Source organism: Hyperolius riggenbachi, chromosome 9 (genome assembly GCF_040937935.1).
Source record: "Hyperolius riggenbachi isolate aHypRig1 chromosome 9, aHypRig1.pri, whole genome shotgun sequence".
NCBI classification, from domain to species: domain Eukaryota; kingdom Metazoa; phylum Chordata; class Amphibia; order Anura; family Hyperoliidae; genus Hyperolius; species Hyperolius riggenbachi.
The window spans coordinates 116608761-116631623 of NC_090654.1; positions in this window are offsets into that span (position 1 = coordinate 116608761).

Here is a 22863-nt window from a genome sequence, read left to right on the forward strand (position 1 = left end):
TGGGTTTAACAGTTGAAAAACACTTGCTCTGACGAACAGCAGCACTGGAGATGCTCTCAGTACCACAGAGTCACAAGCAAGGATGCGTTCCTTAAGATGGCCGCCGCCTTATATAGAAGAGGGGAGGGCCAGGCTCCCCTCCTCTGATTGGTTGCTAGGGTTTCGGCTGGGGGCCTTCTGATTGGCCCAGTGACATCATCCCTTGAATACCGAATCCGAATTCGTGATCACTGGTTAGCACCCGTGATCACGGCCGAATTCGAGATTGACTGTTCGGATATATTCGAATTCGGGATCAGTATCGATATTCGAGTGCTGGAATCATGAAAATCGAATTCGCTATCACTGCTGAGCACCCCTGATTGGGAGAGGTTGGGGTTAAGCATCAGGAGGGAATAAAGTCAGGGGGTGCCTACAAGGGGCTAATTACCAAGAGGGAGATTATAGTAAGGTGTTGGCATCGAAAATAAGTAACCAAATGATACAGAAGAAAAGCCAGCCCAGTACTGCCTATTAAAATGTTCTGTAACCAAATGCAGCATTGGTGTTCCATTGAATGGTACTGCAACCAAACTAATAGAAATTCATGCGGACGCCGGACAGCCAGAACACAAGATCAAAATCCCAGTTAAATAATTTGACATATTTTCTTAACACCAGTTGCCAGTATGTGTATAACGCACATGCACACATCGAGGCTACGCATTTTCTCTGCTCCCCGCCACTTATATAATTTGATTCATGGTGTCCATGCACCACAGAGGCACCCTTCCTTGGCTCAAGCAGATGGCAGGTATAGTACCTTTTCATTGCAAAAATAGGGTCAAAGATAGGTCTACATATGAGCCTCACAATTTTAGAAAAATGAAAAAATTATTTATTGTATGACAAATTCATGTGTTTGACCGTTAGGTATAGACATCCTGATGAAGCCCGAAGCCGGGTGAAATGCTTAGATGGGAGGAGTTCTGATGGATGGCAGGGCCGATCACGACTACATGCCTGCATCCCTGCTCCCTGCAAGGCTACAGGACGCTAGCGGGTAGAGCAAAGGGAACATGCTGATGCCCCCCACCAGTGTGCACACTGCGGACAATCCAGTAGGAGCCATGAGATCACTCCTAAATGCTACTATGCACTAAGGACTTGTTTAATGCTGATGCTGCTTTTAGTCTATCACGCATGCTGCTTATCATGAACACGCACTAAGTGTATACTAATTAACACTGCGCTCCTGGCTAACCCAGCTTAATATTAACAGCTGGCACATGGACTAAGTTTTAGGACAGACGGCAGAGATTAATTACAGTATACCTATATGGTCTGCTCTCTTTACGCCGCATACCAGACGATACATGAATGATGGTGATGATCTGCCATTATGGTTGCATGGATGAACTAAAATGAGGCTTACGCGCTGTGTGACATAATTTATCAGAACAAGCGCATACGTTTATATTGTAGTAACCATCTCCAGTATTTAGTGTTGAGGTGACTCTCGGTCTATGGATCCATGTTCCTATTTTGGGCATGAGTGAAATTGTTGTGCATGACTGGTGTGGATGGGGTCGACCCCTAGCTTTACCATCTACCATTGCTTTTAATAATTTATGTGTATGTTCACCTTAATGGTCTGACCTAACGGTCAAACACACAAATTTGTCATAAAATAAAGAATTTTTTCATTCTGTGAAGCTCATATTTAGAACTATCTTTGACCCTATTTTTTTCAGTTCTGAATAGCTGGTTTATGAGCCCCAATATAAAATAACTTGAGGCATTATGAGTAGTTGTATACCATTGCCCTGTTACAGTAATATTATAATAGAGGACCCGAAGCACACAAAATACTTTTTCACTATAGTACCTTTTTCACGCATAACGGCTCCATCTGGGCACCATCTTTATTAATCACCAACCCCACGCCACTATTATTCTTATAGAGCTGTGTGGCTTCCCAATACACATTCTGCACTCCTATCCAATCAAAACCTTCCAATATTATTGCAGACAGTAAAAATCAAAATTTTAGGCTCTTTATACCTCGGCTATACCTACAGTGGTTTGCAAAAGTATTCGTCCCCCTTGAAGTTTTCCACATTTTGTCATATTACTGCCACAAACATGAATCAATTTTATTGGAATTCCACGTGAAAGACCAATACAAAGTGGTGTACACGTGAGAAGTGGAACGAAAATCATACATGATTCCAAACATTTTTTTTACAAATAAATAACTGCAAAGTGGGGTGTGCGGAATTATTCAGTCCCTTTTAATCTGAGTGCATTCAGTGGCCCATAGACATTGCCTGATGAGTGCTAATGACTAAGTAAAGTGCACCTGTGTGTAATCTAATGTCAGTACAAATACAGGTGCTCTGTGACGGCTTCAGAGGTTGTCTAAAAGAATATTGGGAGCAACAACACCATGAAGTCCAAAGAACACACCAGACAGGTCAGGGATAAAGTTATTGAGAAATTTAAAGCAGGCTTAGGCTACAAAAAGATTCCCAAAGCCTTGAACATCCCACAGAGCACTGTTCAAGCGATCATTCAGAAATGGAAGGAATATGGCACAACTGTAAACCTTCCAAGACAAGGTTGTCCACCTAAACTCACAGGCTGAACAAGGAGAGCGCTAAAATGCAGTCAAGAGGCCAATGGTGACTCTGCATGAGCTGCAGAGATCTACAGCTCAGGTGGGGGAATCTGTCCATAGGACAACTATTAGTTGTGTATGGCACAAAGTTGGCCTTTATGGAAGAGTGGCAAGTAGAAAGCCATTGTTAACAGAAAAGCATAAGAATCCCCGTTTGCAGTGTGCCACAAGCCATGTGGGGGACGCAACAAACATGTGGAAGAAGGTGCTCTGGTCAGATGAGACCAAAATGGAACTTTTTGGCAAAAATGCAAAACGCTATGTGTGGCGAAAAACTAACACTGCACTTCACTCTGAACACACCATCCCCACTGTCAAATATGGTGGTGGCAGCATCATGCTCTTTTCAGCAGGGACATGGAAGCTGGTCAGAGTTGAAGGGAAGATGGATGGAGCCAAATACAGGGCAATCTTGGAAGAAAACCTCTTGGAGTCTACAAAAGACTATAAACTGGGGCGGAGGTTCACCTTTCAGCAGGACAACGACCCTAAACATAAAGTCAGGGCAACAATGGAATGGTTTAAAACAAAACATATCCATGTGTTAGAATGGCCCAGTCAAAGTCCAGATCTAAATCCAATCGAGAATCTGTGGCAAGATCTGAAAACTGCTGTTCACAAACGCTGTCCATCTAATCTGACTGAGCTGGAGCTGTTTTGCAAAGAAGAATGAGCAAGGATTTCAGTCTCTAGATATGTAAAGCTGGTAGAGACATACCCTAAAAGACTGGCAGCTGTAATTGCAGCAAAAGGTGGTTCTACAAAGTATTGACTCAAGGGGCTGAATAATTACGCACACCCCACTTTGCAGTTATTTTTTTTTTCAAATGTTTGGTATCATGTATGATTTTCGTTCCACTTCTCACATGTACACCACTTTGTATTGGCCTTTCACTTGGAATTCCAATAAAATTGATTCATGTTTGTGGCAGTAATATGACAAAATGTGGAAAACTTCAAGGGGGCCGAATACTTTTGCAAACCACTGTATTATGTAGCAATCTCTGATTCCTCTCTACTTAATCTGATAACCGGAAGCGTTATACTGGAATTCATATAATTTATGGACACAGTATGTAATTTAATTTAACCATTACTGCCGCATGAACGTGAGGCTCCCATCCATGGCTGCTGCGGCTACAGCTGCAGGGATGCGAGATTCACGTCCATGCACTTTGTGTGGCTGCACGTGCAATCATGCGGGTGGAAGCCCATGATTGCAGTGGTCCTGGGAACAGGGGGGATTGGTAGCAGGGGACAGAAGTCCCCTGAGGCAATCCATGCATGTCCGCCGAGAATGATCACTGTTTTTGTTCAAATACAGTGATCATTCTTAGATCATGCCACCGTGCTCCCTCCCGCTCGCTCGTTTCCACCACTCCTGCCACCAATCATTACATAAATGAATGGGAACAAAGTTCCCATTCATTAATCTCCCCTCTGGGTCCATGTGATCGCATGCATCAATGAACTGCCTGCGTAATTTTCGAAGTAACACTGCCACGCATTACTTCCTATTTAGTGTACTTATTGTACACTATAGGCCATCTTGTGGCCAAATAGTAGAATTACACCTACAGAGTTTAGGGAATAACATTTTTTTTTAAATGTATGTATGCATGTAAAGATAATACAGGCTATTGCATATAAAGATAAAGAGAAGTATCAGACGATAACTTTCATTATTCTATGAACCTTTCAGCTCATATAATATATTTTAGGACATGATTATGAACCACTGTTGAGCCTTCTATTGTACATTTCCTTAGTATAGTATTTTATGCTCTTTCAGTTTCTCCTTTTTTGTTTGCCTGAGGAAATGTGCTGTAGATCCGTGAAACACATTGCATCGTTGGAGTGATTAATAAATGTTTATTCTTATTTGAAACTGACATACAAAGTCTTCAATGGGGAAGTAAGTCCACCACCATCTCCCTTTTTAAACAGTTTTTAATACACTTTATCCTGCTTTGGCACTTCTGTTTCAATACTACTAGAGGAGAAATAGCAATTATGTAACAGCTCTGCAAGCAGGGTTCTAAATTAAGAATTTCTGCTCAGTACAGCGAGAACACTTTGAGCTGGAAAGACATTTCCGGAATGTGCCAGTTCCCTTAATTCCTACATAGCCAGTGGTTACAGTTGCATTTCCACCACCTGAACCGAAGATTCCCCTGCTTGAGCACTTTAGAGAACTTCATCCAAAAATTCAAGCTTTCAGATCCGTGTGCCTCTGCTAGTTTTCTCTGCAGGCAAGAACATTTGCTACCGGTAAAAGGAGCATTAAGGCTGTGTTTACACTGAATCAGTTGATGTCTGGTTGCTGATTGCCAATTAAGAGAGAAACATGGAGAAGATGAGAACCCTGACCCACTTGGGCTTCCATACCAGCCACTTTTCCTCCTCATCCTGAAGCCAACTTGTCCACCTTGCCTTTTGCACCTGATGTTGCTGAAGCTATGCAACTTGAGATGCCCTAACTTTTGTCTCTTTTGTGGATCTCCTGGTCACTTCCTGAGAACCTGTCCTTTGAGAGACATGGATAAGCCTGAGGACTTTTCCTTCTCCCTTCTAGATGGTCTTCCTTCTACCTCAATTCACATTCTGTGTCATTGTTATGGCAAGGCCCAGAAAGAACAATAATTTTCCAGGCAATCCTTTGCTCTGGAGCTTGTACGTATTTCCTGGATTACTAACTGGCACAGTTGTTAGATCTCCCCTTATGTGATAAAAATCAAGTGCATTCCTTTTGTCTAGTGGACAGATCTTCCGCCAGGTCTGGGCCCATATACCAAGAAGCTTGACCATTCACACTAAATATCAGGAATATTTCAGTTTTGATCCGATTCCTTGTCCTCTTTTCCCCATTATGCTGGGAATACCACAGTTACAAGCCCTCATACCTCTTGTTGACTGGTCTTTTTGGGAGATTTACTTGCAGCCACACTATTCCCTGCAGTTCTGTTTAGAAAGAGTGGGCCAACTTCTGTCCTGTAGAAAGTTCCTCTGAAAAATAGGATTTTTCCTTGCTGAGTACCATGACTTCCTGGAGGTTTTTACAAGATTACCGCAGATACTCTACCTCTCACTGTAGTTATGACCCACCCATACAACTGCTGCCTAGGGCCTAAACTCTCTTTGGGTGGATTTATCCATTATCTGAGCTGAAACTGAAGGCCCCCTCAAGGACTATACTGATGGAAAATTTAAAAGAGGCTTTATAATGCCTTCTACATCCTTGGCTAGTTCTGGTATTTATTTTCTCTATTCTGTATTCTCAAATGGAAGCTTAGTAAAAATATGATAAAAAATCATTTATCACTGCTTTAGTTTCCAGACTTTTTTTTAAAGGCTTAGAATGGCAAAACTGTTTATCAGACAAGATCTGTAAGGGTCCTACAATCTAGGCTACATCAAGAAGTCCAACTTTAGATCTCTCTGTAGCCACTATGCATAAATAGGCATGTAATCCGGGCCCTCACAATACACCACCTTTTGAAATGTGTCAGATTTCATGGTCATCTACTTAGCCTATATTCTGAATTTCTTCCTCCTCTCTGATGGAGCATAGGGCACATGTCATGATAGTGCTTAGGTAGTTTAGAATCCATGGGCTCTATGCAAAGTCAATGAAGTTTAAGTTTTAGATGGGCCCCATCCAGTTCTTGGGATATTAATATCCCCTGGCTATAGACCTCAGGAAGCGTTTGCAATCTTTGACTAACACCAAACAGCTTACTGTTGTGCTTCCAAAGAAATAACCTTCTATTTTTTTAAGAATCCTAGCTAACAACAGAATGAGCTGAAATTTTATATATATATATATATATATATATATATATATATATATATATATATATATATATATATATATATATATAATATATATATATATATATATATATATATATATATATTAAAGATTACATTATAAAATGAAATCTTATCACTACATAAATCTATAACATTTAATTTTTTTTAAGCAAAAATAGTACTAGTTGGATATCCCCCGCGGGACCTTAGAGCTATAAGGCAAGAGATATGAGATGCTAATCCTCTTAGGATGCTTTAGAAGCATCAATAATATAAGCCATATTTTCCTGAGAAGTTTGAGGAAAATAGTGTACAGCAACACAAAGCATTAAAACTTCTTAAATGGAGTTTAAATCCAAAAACTAAATAGAAATCTACGGGCAATAAAAGAATATCAAACTAAAAGGGAGAAACTTCAATTTATGCATCTCAGTTTTAATGATTCTCCCTTATTAGTTGTTTATTTAGTTACTCCTCCACTGATAATGCCTTAATTATGTTAAGTGAGATTATTACGATGATGATTGCCAACATGAATAAAATGGAAATTGGAAGCCAGGTGTTTCTGCTGTTTTAAACTTCCAGGCCTAAACATCCCTGGGGATTCTCCATGCACTGATGACTTTCTAAATCCTACCCACTTAATGTTGTCATTATAAAAAGTTACTGTTTTCTACCGTGGCAAGTAGGGACTCTGATGAATCATTATCATATAATTGAACAAATTCCATTTAAAGAGGAACTTTACTGAATAAAACTTAAGGACTACTATCACAGAAAATTTGCAAAATTTTAAATACATGTGTACAAGAAGTACATTTCTCCCAGATTAAAATGCACTATAAATTACTTTTCTCCTATAATCCTGTTGCTTACAGTAAGCAGTAAAATGTGAGAGATCTGACAGATTTTGGACTAATCTATTTCCTCATGGGTTTTTGTCAAGGTTTTCTTTATTATCAAAAGCACTTATTGAATGGCAGTTGCTTAGTCCAACTGCCAATATAGTGTGCAAATGACTGGGGAGGCTGGCCAACATATTTGTATAGATCATTTCCAGGGAATGCTTTTCTATAGATTAAAGGAAAAACTGAGAATCCCCCAAAAGAGGATGAGCTAGTCCAAAACCCGTCAGATCTGTCTAATCTTTACTGCCTACAGTAAGTGACTTAAAGTGGTTCTTTAACATTTAAAAAAAATGTTTCACTTACTTGGGGCTTTTACCGACCCCTGCAGAAGTCTTGTCCAGCGCCAGTCCTCTAACTAGTTCAACGCCACTGCGCCTCTTCACTCCCGCTCGCGACGCAGGGAGCGTGCTGAGCAGGTGAAATACGAGAAAATGTCCTACTGTCCTGCGCAGATGCTCCCGGAGACATGAGCAGGAGCGAGGACGTGCACGGCCATGGCGTGCAGGCACTGTGGCGTTCGGCTAGGTAGATGAAGAAAGGGAAAGTGACCCACTCCAGGGGACATGAGGATCCTTGAGTACCGCCATAGGACAGGACGTCTGCAGGCGGACGGTAGAATCCCCAGGTAAGTGAAACTTCTTTAAAGGTTAAAATACACCTTTGAACATAGAAGGAAAGTAATTTATGGTGCATATTACTCTGGGAGAAATGTACTACTTATAAGTATGCATACACATGTATTTTAAATTTTACAACTTTTTACAATAGTGGTCCTTTAAAGAGACACTGAAGCGAAAAAAAAATTATGATATTATGATTTGTATGTGTAGTACAGCTAAGAAATAAAACATTAAGATCAGATACATAAGTGTAATTGTTTCCAGTACAGGAAGAGTTAAGAAACTCCAGTTGTTATCTCTATGCAAAAAAGCAATTAAGCTCTACGACTTTCAAAGTCGTGGAGAGGGCTGTTATCTGACTTTTATTATCTCAAGTGTTATTGAACTATTTACTTTTTCTCTGCCAGAGGAGAGGTCATTCGTTCCCAGACTGCTCTGAAAGAATCATTTTGAATGCTGAGTGTTGTGTAATCTGCACATATTAGAGAATGATGCAATGTTAGAAAAACCACTATATACCTGAAAATAAAAATATGAGAATATTTTCTTTGCTGCTAAACTTCTAGTAATTATTCATAGTACACAACCAATTCATTATATCATTTTTTTTCGCTTCAGTGTCTCTTTAATGTATAGAATTGCTTACTGTTTACAATATTCATTCATAAATTAGTCACTGTTTGCCTATTTTGAAATCTGCATTCTGAAAGGGAATCTAAAGTGAAAATAAACTTATGATATAATGATTTGTATGTGTAGCACAGCTAACAAATAGAACATTAGTAGCACAGAACAGATGTGAGTCTCATACTGTTTCCAGTACAGGAAGTTAGGGCCCGCTTCCACTAACGCAAATTTGCATGTGTTTTCTGCATGCAGATTCGCATGACAATACAAGTCACTGGGCCTGTTACAGGCGAAAGTCGCTTCCACCTGTAGACGAAAAAAAACCTGGGCACCTCTGCAACAATTGTCCGTGCAGTTTACGTGTTTTTGCGTTAACGCATACGCATTTACGTGTTTTCACATGCGGAAGTCAATAGTAGTAAATGGCGATTTGGAAATTGAAGAAAAAACAAAAACGCTTAAACATTCGAATTTGCATGAAAAAAATGCATGTATTTGTATGTAATATAATGCATTAGGGTGTAATTTACTGTTTGGCCACTAAATGCCAGCCCAGTTTATTCCTAATGTGTAGTGTCCATACACGCGTTACAGGAAGTAACGCATGTATGTTTTTACTTTCACTTTAGTCAATGACCACCGGCATCTCATTGATACCGGTGATCATTGATCACAGGCACTTAGATCGGTGAATGGAATCTGTGTTCCCATTCACTGATCTGTCTACTAACGGGCGGCGATGAGTGTGCGCTTGGGAGCGTGCACAGGAGCACACAAAATGGCACCCCGTAACGGGAACAGTCTTCTCGAAGGGCGTAGATATACTGCCTGAATTTCAGAAAGTAGTTAAAAGTCATCCCTTTGGGGCACAAAAATGTTTTTCAGCAAAATGCTATTAGTGTTGCTTATAATTAGAATTAATGGCCATAGAAGGGGGGGGGGGGGGGTGTTAACTTACACATGTCGCTGTCTACAGCTGATGTTGTTCACTCACGTTCCATGTCACAACCATGTGGAACGCGAGTGAACCGCATGGTGACATATGTAAGTTAATCCACCCTCTCTTGTGGCCAGCAAGTTGTACTCGTAATTTTGATTATGAACAACACTGCTTCCTGAAATCTCTTGTGTGTTCAAGTGAAGCACGTCGGTGGAGGCGCCCAAGGATATATTGTGGCAGCAACTAATTAGTTGTACTCATAAAAATTATGTAGAAAAATTATACATGGTATAATAAGGAAGTCTCTTACCTCCAAAAGCAGACTCACGCAGATAGAAAAAGGAGTCTTTAATAAAATAACGGTTATCCTGTAGACAACGCGTTTCACGGGACGCAGCCCGCTTCCTCAGGTCAATAAAACAGATAACCTTACTAGTAGCCGTGCAGAGCTCAGGCGCATAGATCAAAAAAAAAATTCTTGTGTGTTCAAGAATTCTATCCTTAACTTCTCTTTGTTTTCCCCATATAACTCATGAGATGGGGCATTGTATTTCATGTACCACATACTCAGTTCTAAGGAGTGCCTGTGAGCAACAAAACCACCTAGCCAATAGTAATTTATCTTAAATAGCAAGAAATAATAGTGAGGATGTTGTTCCCAAAGGTCACTCTAACACACAACATATATAGCAAGTATGGTTACCATAGCATGTGTGCTATAAACTGCAGAAATCGCCACCATTGAATTTAATAGAAAATGCTTGCAGAACATGGAACTTTGTAGCTCAAAATCTGCCTGCCGCATACCAAGTTGCGATGGAATCGGAATTCGGCAGTTTCCGATTAACCCTATATGTAAGAGCAACATGAGAGTCAAGTCATTAATGGCTCATTTTACTCTGGAAGAAACATACTTCTTATTTGTATGTTTACATGTATTTTAGAGTTTAAGATTTTCATGACAGTGGTCCTTTAAAGCATACCTGAGCTGACATGTGACATGATAAGATGAACATAGGTACATATAGCACAAGTCCTACTAAGAAATTGATCTCCTTCAGTGGCAACCAGGACATCTCTGTATTAAGTTTTTTGTTATAGTTGAAGGTATACTATAAAAAGCACATTTGTCATCTGTCTTGTCCAAATGGTCAAATTGTCTGGGCTGAAATAGTTTGACTTAAAGATTTTCATGAGCGTGTTTGTGGGAATTTTTGACCATTCATCCAGAAAAGCATTTGTGAGCTCAGGCACCAATATTAAATGAACGTTTTCCACATCAAATTTGCTCATCCATTCTTTTATGAACCTTGCTTTGAGCATTGGTGCTCTGTCATGATGGAACAGAAACTCAAACCTCAAACTGTTCTAACAAAATTTAAAGCATGAAATTGTCCAGAATGTTTTGCATCCTAAAGCATTTAGAGTTTGTGAAACTTAAGTATCAAGCCTAACCCCCTAAGAAAAAAACCCTTGCCATAATCTGATCCTCCACCAAACTTTACACTTGGCACAATGCTGGCATCCACCAAACTCAGACGCATTCATTGAATTTCCCAGACAGAGAAGTGTGATTTGTCATTCCAGAGAACACATCTACACTGCTGAAGAGTCCAGTGGCGGCATGCTTTACACCACTGCATACAATGCTTTGTATTTCACTTGGTTATTATTTATTATTATTAATCTACCTCAGTTTCTGCTGGATTTCTGTGCAAAAAGTGATTCAGTTAATTCATAACCTTTTGTCCTGTAACTCACAGACATGTGTCAAGCAAGGGTCTCGTATACATTTTGAGTATAATAAAATGTCGAAAGACAGAATGAAATCAAAACTAAATTTCAAAATGACTCCCCAAAATCTCTGATCATTTACACTTCACAGCTGCAGCTGCTCAACCTACACTAATACGAATGTAAAGGTGGCCATATATCTAGCGATGAGGCAGATTCGACCAAAAGACAAATCCCTCTCTGATCGAATCTGATTAGAGAGAAATCTGTTGGCTGCCCATACACTGCAGGCCGATTCCCGATCAATTGCAGCATGAATTATCTCGGGAATCGTCCGCGTCCACCGCCGTGCCATGGCCCCCCTAGTGTATACATGTACACCCATGTGTGCATTTATACATTACCTGTACTGTGTCGCCCACCACGTGGTGCCCATCTTCTGAATCCCCTGCAGTTTATTGTATTCAATACGAAAAATAAATAATTATTTTTCCCTGGCGTCATCTATCGGAGGTGCACGGCGAGGGAACAACACGCCAATGGTGAGTATAAGTGCCCCCAGTATAGGTAGCCAAGTATACATGCCCCCCCAGTATAGTTTAGCCAGTTATAGGTGCCCAAGTATAGGCAAGCCAGCTATAGGTGCCCGAGTACAGGTTAGCCAGCTATAGGTGCACCAGTACAGGTTAGCCAGCTATAGGTGCCCCCAGTACAGGTAACCAGGTGTAGATTAGCAAGGTGTAGAAGCCCCCCAGTAAAAATAGCTAGTTTAGATGATCCCCAATAAATGTATCTAACTATAGATACTATAGTAGAGGGGATTGCTATAGCTAGTTAACTTAGTCCGGGGGGATAAAAATCAGTAGAAATCCTCCTTAGCGGCATGCCGACACTGTGTTGGGCATACCGCTTTTAGCTTGTTTTTCTTGCCCGACACAGTGTGGGGCATACCGCTAAGGAGGTTAAACGTTAATTTACTGTATATACTCGGCTATAAATGGAGAAATTTGGGACTGACTCACAGGTTAAAAGTGTGTGTGTGTGTGTGTGTGTGTGTGTGTGTGTGTGTGTGTGGGGGGGTCGCCTTATATGCGAGTCAGTCCTAAATCTCTCCACTTACAGCCAGTATTGGGGGGCCGCCTCCCTTTCTCCCCCTCCCAGCAGCGTTGAAGCTCTTAGCTTCTTTGTCTCCTTCCTCCCACCCACAACCTAAATAGTGAGTGCCTCTGTCTCCATTTCCCTCTCCCCGGTAATACAATGTAGTGTGCCCAAACACCATTCCCATCCCTCACTGCTCTAGCGCTGCTTCCTCTTGCGTAATGCAATGTAGCGCACCCGAACATGGAAGTCACGTCCGTCACCGCTCTAGTCCTGCAGCCTTTCGCATCCTCTTCTCACGATGGTCTGCATGGTGTACCTCGATGCCACGTGACATCGGGAATGGAAGGTAAGCCATGCATGTAGGTAAGCCATGAATGTAAGTCCAGCGCGAGCAGAGGATGTAGCGCTAGAGTAGTGAATGACGGGACTTCCGTGTTTGGACACACTACATTGTATTACAGTGGGAAGGGGGAAATGGAGATAGAGACACATACTATTTAGGTTGTGGTGGGTGGGAGGAAGGAGCCAGGGAAGCTAATGGCTTCAGTGTTGCGGGGAGGGGGGTTTACATGGTGTGTGGGGGGAGGGGGCGGCAAAGAGATGCAGGACCACTTTAGGTGTTGGGAGGGGGATTAGGCAAGCTGGCAACTGGCACTGTGGGGAGGGGGGTTTAAACAGGGGGGGGGGGGCAGCAGCACCTCTTTAGGTAGTGATGGGTGGGAGGGATTTCAAAAGAGGATAGGGTTAATGGCTGCATATGAGGGCATGGAGGAGTTATTGGCTGCACTTGGGTACTAGGAGAGGTGAATAGCTACAATATTTTATGAAGTGCAGCCATTAACTCCTTTCTGGTCCTCAAGTGCAACCATAAACTTTGCTGGATAGACTTATATTTGAGTTATTAAACATTTCCAGCTTAAGAGGGTCAAATATTGGGGTTGACTTATACACGGAGTCGACTTATATCCGAGTACATACGGTATAAAGCACTCACATATTATGCAGCCCTCTACAAAAGATAAGGGAGAGATAACTACATTAAACAATGTCACTCAGGGAAATTATAGCGTTCAACAATGGTACACAAGATAGTGATGTAAAAATGTAGGTATAAATATAAGCAGACGAGTCCAAATGGTGGTGGAGAAGAGCCAACTGGAAGGAGGGTACTGCCAAATAGGCTTCCAATCTATGGGAGATAACATTGGTTTCTACTACATCTACTAGGTCATTAATAAATAAATAAAGAGCACTGGACCCAGTACTGATCCCTGTGGGACCCCACTGCTAACAGTCATTTATTATGAATAGTATCCATTGACCGAAACTCTTTGTTTTCTGTCCAATAGCCAGTTCCCTATCCATGCACACAGACTCTTCCCCAGTTCTTGCATCCTGAACTTTTGCACCAGACTTTTGTGGGGAACAGTGTCAAAGGCCTTTGCAAAGTCTAAGTATATCACATCTACAGCATTCCCAATATCCACATTAGCATGTATTACCTCATAAAAGCTGAACATGTTTGTCAAACAGGACGTGTCCTTAGTAATCCCATGCTGATGCTGAGAAATAAGATTCTTTTCTGCTATGAAGTCTTTTATAGTATCTCTTAGTGGAGCTGGGAAAAAAGGGCGCATGCCGCTAGTGGACAAAAAGGGCGCCGCCATTCACTCCCATAATAAATAGAGTTTAATGGGCGCCGAGTAGGAAAAAAGGGCGCCGGAGCTAAATAAAGTTTATAAACGGCGCCAGGAGCTAAATAAAGTTTACAAACGGCGCCCGGCGATGTTTAATGATTTATAACTGAACTTGTGGTGATTTACGTTTATAAAATGCACCCGTGCCGAATAACGTTTATGAAAATACTAAACATATTTATCTTATTTAAATAATTAAAACATTATTTAAAGTTTTATCCCTTACTGTTTGTAAAACATTATTATTCACAAAATAAAGCGATAAAACATTATTATTCACAAAATAAAGCGATCAGTACGTAACATAAATTGCAAAATATTTTTTGAATCCACAATTAGTAAAACATTATTATCCACATAATAAAGGGGGGTCTTAGGTTTAGGCACCAACAGGGGGGTCTTAGGTTTAGGCACCAATAGGGGGGTCTAGGGGTTAGGGGTAGGTACAGGGAGGGGTACTTAGGCAACAACAGGGGGGGTCTTAGGTTTAGGCACCAACAGGGGGGTCTTAGGTTTAGGCACCAACAGGGGGGTCTTAGGTTTAGGCATTAACAGGGGGGTCTTAGGTTTAGGCACCAACAGGGGGGTCTTAGGTTTAGGCACCAAGAGGGGGGTCTAGGGGTTAGGGGTAGGTACAGGGAGGGTTACTTAGGCACCAACAGGGGGGGGTCTTAGGTTTAGGCACCAACAGGGGAGTCTTAGGTTTAGGCACCAAGAGGGGGGTCTAGGGGTTAGGGGTAGGTACAGGGAGGGTTACTTAGGCACCAACAGGGGGGTCTTAGGTTTAGGCACCAACAGGGGGGTCTTAGGTTTAGGCATTAACAGGGGGGTCTTAGGTTTAGGCACCAACAGGGGGGTCTTAGGTTTAGGCACCAAGAGGGGGGTCTAGGGGTTAGGGGTAGGTACAGGGAGGGTTACTTAGGCACCAACAGGGGGGGGTCTTAGGTTTAGGCACCAACAGGGGGGTCTTAGGTTTAGGCACCAACAGGGGGGTCTTAGGTTTAGGCACCAACAGGGGGGTCTTAGGTTTAGGCACCAATAGGGGGGTCTTAGGTTTAGGCACCAACAGGGGAGTCTAGGGGTTAGGGATAGGTACAGGTAGGGTTCTATGTAAGAGTAGGCTTAGGTATAGTTTTAGTAAAATTTTAGTAATAATTACTAATGTATTACAACACTTATTACGAACGTAGTTATATTTATATCATCTTTATAAACAATATTTTCAGATTTTATTATAAGAACAAACCATAAATGACGGTTATTCACAATAATATACAATTATAACAATTAAACATATATTATTGGTTTTTTTATAAACGTAATTATAAGTTTAACTTTTGAAACAGGGAAGATTAACGTTTTCACAATTTCCGATTTAATAAACATTATTTAATGATTTATAATTTTGTTAAACATTATTTGTAAACGAAATATAGCACACTATATTTATAAACCCTATTAATGATTAATTATTATTTAGAGTTTACACCCCGCGCCCTTTTTGTCCAGGCGCCCTTTTTGTACGTACGCTCTCTTAGTAACCCCTCAAATAGTTTGCATACAACTGATGTTAAGCTTACAGGTCTATAATTTCCCAGATCAGATTTTTTGCCCTTCTTACATAATGGGAAAATGTGGACTGTACGCCAATCTATTGGAACTCTGCCAGTTGAAAGAGTCACAAAAGATAAGATAAAGAAGTTTATGGATAATTTAACTTAATTCCCTTATGTTAGGTACACAACATACTACTTTCTGGCAGATTCACCTGCCAGATCAATTATTTCCAACATGTTCGATCTGAATTTCAATAGTTTTTTTTTTTTTCTGATAGTTTTTCAATCATTGTGTCAATCGTTTTTTCAAATCGATTGGAAAAACGATTGAAAAAATTGGAAAATCAAAACATCAATCGGAATTTAGACCTGACATGTTTGAAATAATCGATCTGGCAAGTAAATCTGCCAGAAAATTGTATGGTGTGTACCTAGCATTAGGACCCGGGGATGTATGCCATCCGGGCCAGGTGCCTATCTATTTTTAATTTATTTAGTCTTGCCTTCACTTCTTTCTGCATTAAGTATTTAATGTGAAGACAGAATCAAAGAAAGCATTTAATAGACGTTTTGTTTCCAAATGGGATATATTTAATACAATATTGATTGAGAATAATTTAAAAATTTTAAAAATTTGCCATTTCCCTTCAGTATCCTTCCCTTGTAGTATATTATGCCAGTCCACCAAACTTAGTGCCTGACTGAGCTGAAATTAGCTTTTCTAAAGTTCATAATTTTAGTTGTGCTTCTGCTCCGTGATCTATAAGTCACCAGATCAAACATTATCATGTTGTGATCACTAATTCCCAAATGTTCTTGAACTTGCACATTTGATACATTATCTGGTCTATATGAAATGATCATATCCAGTAGCGCATTCCCCCTAGTTGGTTCAATTACCATTTGAGTCAGGTAACTGTCCTGTAGTGTTGCCAGAACCATGCTGCTTTTACCAGAATGAGTGGTCTCAATATCCCAGTTAAAGTAAACCTCCGGACTAAAAATCGACTCAGCAGCACTGAAAAGGCTTGGTGTTTCTTTAACAGTTTCACAGCATCAGAACTTTGTTTCTCTTATACAAGCCTCATTTTTAGCTGCACAGAAGAAAACTGCCCGGCTTTTTTCCCCTGATGCTGTGCAAAGCATGATGGGATTTCTGATGTTGTTCTCGTTCTGCTGTTTTGGTGCATTTTTTTTTTTACATTTTTAATTTGACATTTGAAGCCTAGCGCGTGCAGCTGGGAGGGGTTATCAGGACACAGGACAGTTGGAACTGTGTCTCATGCTCCCTGTCACCTCCTTTCAACCAAAAAGATGGCTGCCCCCATGACAAAGATGGCTGCCCCCATGAATCACAAACATTTGCCTGTTTTTTAAAAACAGGGTGGGTATGAGATTATATGACCTATCTATTCTAATTAACATAACTAATGTAACTTGATGACAGTATGTTTGTTTAGGTTGAAGTTCCCCTTTAATGTCTGGATAGTTGAAGTCACCCATAACTATGGCCTCATTTTTACTTGCAGCTATTTCAATCTGCTGTATTAATTGCAGTTCCGCAGTTTCATGAATATATGGCGGCCTGTAGCATACCCCAATAAGCAATTGGCAACATTTATTTCCACCATGAATATTTACCCAAACGGACTCCATATGTTCACAATCTTCATCCATCTCATCGTACATGACAGCTGTAAAAGAGTTCTTAGCAAAGTGACAAAACCCTCCACCTTTTCTCCATGCTCTATCCTTCCTAAACACATTGTATCCCTCTACATTCGCTATCCAATCATGGCTTTCATCCATCCATGTCTCTGTTATTCCCACAATGTCATAGTCTTTGTCAATCAGAATGAACTCTAGTTCGTCCATTTTATTTCCTAGGCTCCTAGCATTGGTTACCATGCACTTTATATTTTTATCACCCCATTTTCCAATTTTGTTAACACTTAATGGGCTACTTGAAGTTTCACCAACCTCCTTACTTTTTACACTCTTCACACCCTAACCCTAACCCCCTCTCCACCCCCTGTAATGTTAGACTCCCACTGTCTTTTTACCTTAACTTGTCCTCATATTCAGACTTTACCCTTTTGTCTCCCCCCAGATCCTAGTTTAAAATCTTCTCCAACCATTTTGCCAGCTTATCCCCCAATGCAGCAGCACCCTCCCCATTAAGGTGCAGCCCATCCCTACTGTAGAACCTGTAGCCGACTGCAACGTCAGCCCAGTTCTACAGGAACCCAAGCCTCTTCTTCCTACACCAATTTCTCAGCCACTTATTTAACAATAACCAAGAGAAAATCAGACTTTATCTTGCACAAAATATCTACAGCCAACAACAGAGCTGGTCAACTCTTCCACACAGTGGAATCACTCTGCAATCCTTCCTGCCTAAAAGCCCCAACCACATTCTCCAGGGAAAGCTGTGAAGAATTCTCTGCCTTCTTCACAAACAAGGTGTCTACCATCCGTGCCAGCATTGCACCAACATCAATTGACCACTGGACTTTGCATCTGCCTACTACCGTACCACCATGGCAAGTCCTTGACACTCTGAGTGAAGAAGATTTTGGAATTCTTATTCAAAGTTTCCGCCCCACTACCTGTGACCTGGATCCTGGCCCAACTGGATCCTTAATGCAGTGCCCAGAGCTGATCAGGCCAGCACTTCACAAAATCACTCAGTGCTCCTTGCAAAGTGGACTTTTCCCAGAAGAACTAAAGAAAGCAATCATAAAACCCCTCTTGAAGAAACCATCACTAGATCCTGATTCTGTAACCAACTACAGACCTGTGGCGAACTTACCATTCCTATCAAAAGTTATCGAGAAAGTAGTCGCCAACCAGCTGGAAGCCAGGCTTACAGATAACAACATCTTTGATACTTTTCAGTCAGGATTCAGGAAAAGGCACAGCACTGAAACGGCATTAGTCCGAGTAATGAATGATTTACTTACTGATAGGGACAAGGGTGATTGCTCAATTTTGATTCTTCTTGACTTGTCTGCAGCATTTGATACTGTGGATCATAAAATACTAATCCAGCGACTGAAGAATTACTGTGGCCTAAGGGGTACTGTTCTTAGCTGGTTTCAGACCTTCCTATCTGGCAGGACACAGCAAGTATGTCTGGGCACACACTACTCTAATCCAGTGCCACTTCCCTATGGAGTTCCACAGGGTTCTGTACTATCACCATTACTCTTTGCAGTCTACATGCTCCTACTGGGCAAAATAATCCAGAACTATGGCCTAGGATACCATTGTTATGCAGATGACACACAACTGTATCTGTCCTTCAAGCCTGGCACCCAAGACCCATCAGCATCCATAAATGCGTGTCTAGTGTATTTACAAAATTGGATGAACACCAGCTGGCTGAGGCTGAGCTCTGACAAAACAGAGGTGTTGGTGGTAGGTGGTCCACACATGATGGATAAAGTTCAAAACGCTCACCACCTCAAACTAGCAATTGGGGGAGATACTGTACAGTATAAAGACTCTGTGCGAAATCTTGGGGTGATCCTGGATGGAAATCTAAAACTCAAACAGCAGATATCAGCTGTCCTCAAGTCTTCCTTCTTCCATCTAAGAAATATAGCGAAAATCAAACACCTTATCCCAGCTGAAGACCTACCTGCCCTGGTTCATGCATTTGTATCCTCCTGCCTAGACTACTGCAACGCCCTGTTCATCGGATCTACAGAAAAGGTTCTGCGCCCCTTACAGCTAGTACAGAATGCTGCAGCCAGACTCCTAGCCAACGCCCCCCGCAGCTCACACATCACCCCAGTACTGCAAACTCTTCACGGGTTGCCAGTAAAATGGAGAATCAATTTTAAGATTTGCCTGCTGACATTCAAGGCTCTACACCACATGGGACCCAAATACATAGCGGATCTATTGGAACACTATGCCCCTCCACGCACCCTCCGCTCTGCCAACAAGATGAAGCTGATTATTCCCAGGATACACTTAACATTTGGTGCTTGGGCCTTTTTCTACGCAGCCCCTACTCTATGGAACTCACTTCCACAATCAGTACGAGAGGCTCCTTCTCTGGACAGCTTTAAAAAAAGGCTAAAAACTCACCTCTTTTCCCTAGCCTTTGATACTGCATAATGCACGGTCACAGCGCTTTGAGTCCCCAGGGAGAAAAGCGCTATATAAATATTATTGTTATTGTTATTGTTGTTAACTCCCTAAGCTCCCTCTGTCTCTTAGATATAGTGTGTGGCACTGGTAGTATTTCAGAAAACACCACCTTGGAGGTCCTTGCTTTAAGTTTATCTCCAACAGTACCTGGAAATAATTTTTAAGGAACTTCCATCTCCCACTAACTTTGTCATTGGTACCAATGTGTACCATGACAGCCGGGTCTTCCCCAGCCCCTCCCAATAATCTGTCAATTCATTCCACTACATGCCAAACCTGAGCACCCGGGAGACAACAGACTGTACGGCATTCATGGTTTCTTTGACAGATTACCTTATCTGTGTGCCTAATAATTGAATCCCCTACCCCAGAATCTGTCTAGCCTTAGCTGCACTCCTATTTCCATTCTCGTTGTCACAGTCTGTCCCTTGGTTGCTAAGGGACATATCCTGCTGCAGTATTGCTAGTCCAGAATCATCATCCCCAATATTTCACAACAAGCATACTTATTAGGGAGAGGCAAATCGGGACTAGTCACACTTACACTTTTTCCTCTACCCCTTCTAACTGTGACCCAACTAGCAGCTACCTCTGCCTCTTGCTCCAGCTGTACTCCACCCTCCATATCCTCCCTGGTTCCAATCAGTGTCTGGATCATGAGATCCAACCTCTTCTCCATGTTGTCTATGCATCTCAGTGTTGCAAGCTGCTCATTTAGCTCTCTGACTTCAGCCTCTAATTGAGCAACACGCACACACCCAGGGCAACAGTAAACACCCTCAATAAGCTGATCAAGGCCTGCATACATTTTGCAGGATGTACACTGTACTGCATTGTCCAACATGATGACCATGTGTGGGAATCATTTACTTAATGTAAACTGTGGAGGGGAAAAAATATAAGGGTAAGAGGAATGAGAGTAGGTAAGGATGTGAATGTAGTGAACAAGGTAGGGAAGACCAGAGACAGAAGACACAGGGCTTGATTCACTAAACCGTGATAACTCAAATATCCCACCTTATCAAAGATCACACCTTATGAAAAGATATCACACCTTATCAAAGTTAACACGCCTTATCAGAGTAGCATAGCGAGCGCTACAAACTTATGCCTGCTAATTGGTAATGGCACTCATCCTGCCCTGAGCCCCTGTGGGTTGGTAGCGCTTGCTATGGTACTCTGATAAGGCGTGTTAACTTTGATAAGGTGTGATATATTTTCATAAGGTGTGATATTTGAGTTTTTATGGTTTAGTGAATCAAGCCCGTAGAGTGAAGCGGGGGTAAAGGAGAGGGAAAGTGAGTGAAGCGGGGTGGAGGAGAGGGAGAGTGAGTGAAGCATATGTGTGTATGTATCATGTAGTGTATGTATTGTAGTCTAGGGCCAATTTAGGGGAAAGACAATTAACTTTTCTGTATGTTTTTGAGTTGTGGAAGGAAACCAGAGTGCCCGGAAGAAACGCAAGCATACACAGGGAGAACATACAAACTCCATGCAAAGAGTGCCCTGGCTGGGATTTGAACCAGGCACCCAGTGCTGCAAGGCGAGAGCACTAACCACTACACCACCATCCTGCCCATATGAAACAAAAAAATGAATAGACTACTGTCAACCTTTCAGTGAAATACTGCAAATATCTCTGATTATCCTTTTCAGTTCACGAAAGGTGTGTAATTTTCTGGTAAGGATATCATTTTCTCCTCTGAATCTGATAGCAGCAGGTTCTACTGTATTATTCTGCCCTCTGATAGTAGATACCCACATTCCGTTTGTTGAGATTTTTTTTTTTTTTTTTGTAATTATAGTCTTTGGCATCCTCTGTGTGAGATTAAAGGGCAAACCAAAGTCTTTGTACTACAGAGAATCCATTGTCTGCAATCTTAGGAAATACAAGAATCAGGCAATATCAAATAATTACAGATATGGACACTTTTCTTGGTACTGCTCATTGGAAAGTGTTTTGTGCTTCCTGAAAAGGGATTTAATAAAAAGCAGTTGTGCTGCATACCGCTGATATATCATCGGGAAACAAACAAATTAAGTGTGAAAAGAGATAAAATATTGCTTATTCTACAAAGATATTCTTAAATGGCCTAAAAAATATCATAAATAACTGTTTTTTTTAATTAGTACCACCCATGTCTCCAGTTGTGAAATCAGTAATTCATATTAAATGGAGAATAGTAGACACTCTGTTGTTTGGTATCATTGTATATCCGATACTGAGCATAAACCAAAGAAAATAAGCTGTCTCAGGAGACACAACATTATAGACAAGCATGTAAAAGCCAAAGACTATAGATCTTTCTCCAAGCAGCTTGATGTTCATGTGACAACCATTGCAAGTATTGTTAAATTGACTATGGCCAATTTTCCTGGACATAGCCACAAGAGAAAAGCTTACCCGAGAATAGGCAGAATAATACTAAAGTAAACCCGAGGCAAACCTCAGCCAAAAAACCCAGAGACTTACCTAGATAGAGGGGAGCCCCACATTCCTCCAGAGGCTTCCCATGTCCTTCTTGCCCGTACCACCACCGTTGTGCATAGGTGGCTCTGACTTACTGCACAGGCGGGGCCGTGCTTGTGCAGGTGCAGTACGGCCATTCTCATGCATAAAGAGGAGTGCAGTTGCTATCAGAAATCCATCAAGCTCTTGTCAGATTTCTTTTGGGGGTCTGTGCATGGCAAAGCTGAGGTCAGGAGGACCTTTGCAGGATCAAGAGGCTTCCCTCTACCTAGTTAAGTATCGCTTTTTGTTGCAGGTTTCGCCTTGGTTACACTTTAAGAATTGTAGCCAAAGAGCCAAGGGAAACTTCCACAGAGATGTAAGCTGAACCTCATGTTCAAAGTTCATTAGTGTCTGATCCTACACTTGATCACTTGTTGCGTGACAGTGGGCTCAGTGTAAGAAAACCAACAAGACACCACAGTTTGGCGAAAAAAAAAAAAAAAAAAAAAAGAATAGACTAGATTTTGCTATAAGACAAAACTACAGCTTTTTGGCAAGTTTTATCGCGTACGTTAAAAAGGGGCGATGGGAAAAA